Below are 733 nucleotides of genomic sequence, written 5' to 3'. Positions count from 1 at the left end.
TGTTTCTCACTCCGGCCACATTCCAGAACGCTATTCCCTATGTCTCTCCCCCTCCCTCCCCCCACCTTCCCTCCCCCTCCCCCTCCTTCCCCCTCTCTCGTCCATATTTTCCCTTCCCGACTTATTAACCTTTCCTCTCTCTCATCCCATCTCCACCATTTCCCATTTATATTTAATTTCCCATAACCTACCACTACTCTCCTCCCCTTTCCTCTCTCCTCTCTCGCTATCTCCCCCAGTCTCCATTTTGTTCTTCTTTCTTTCCATGTCAAATCGTCCTCTATCATTATTTCTTCCTCTGCCACACTCCTCCTTTTCTCCATAATCTCCTTTTTTTTCTTTAATCTCCTTATCCTTATTTTTCCCATCTTCCCTCCACCCAATACCTTCATACTCTCCACCTCACCTTCCATTCCTAACTTCTTTACTAACTCTTTCATTTTTTCTTCTCTCTATCTCTCCTCCTTTCTCCTTCTTCCCTTTTATTATTATGTTATTCCTTCTTTCCTCTCTATCTTTCATTTCCCATTTCCACTCCAGTTCCCCTATTCCTTCCTCTGTCTTGTTTTCCTTCTCCTCTGTACCCCTCATCCTTCCCTCTTCCTTCTTTTTTTCCCCTGCTTTCTTTTCCAGCTTCTCTATTCTTTCCCTTAGCTCTCTACTCTCCTTCCTCCATATTTTTTCTTTCTCCTCCCACTGTTTCCTCATGCCTTCTACTTCTTCTCTTATCTCC

This window comes from Odontomachus brunneus, unplaced genomic scaffold (assembly GCF_010583005.1).
Source record: "Odontomachus brunneus isolate Ranch 3 - 2012 unplaced genomic scaffold, Obru_v1 Obru_scaffold_221, whole genome shotgun sequence".
Lineage (NCBI taxonomy): Eukaryota > Metazoa > Arthropoda > Insecta > Hymenoptera > Formicidae > Odontomachus > Odontomachus brunneus.
Note: the sequence above shows the minus strand (reverse complement) of the source record.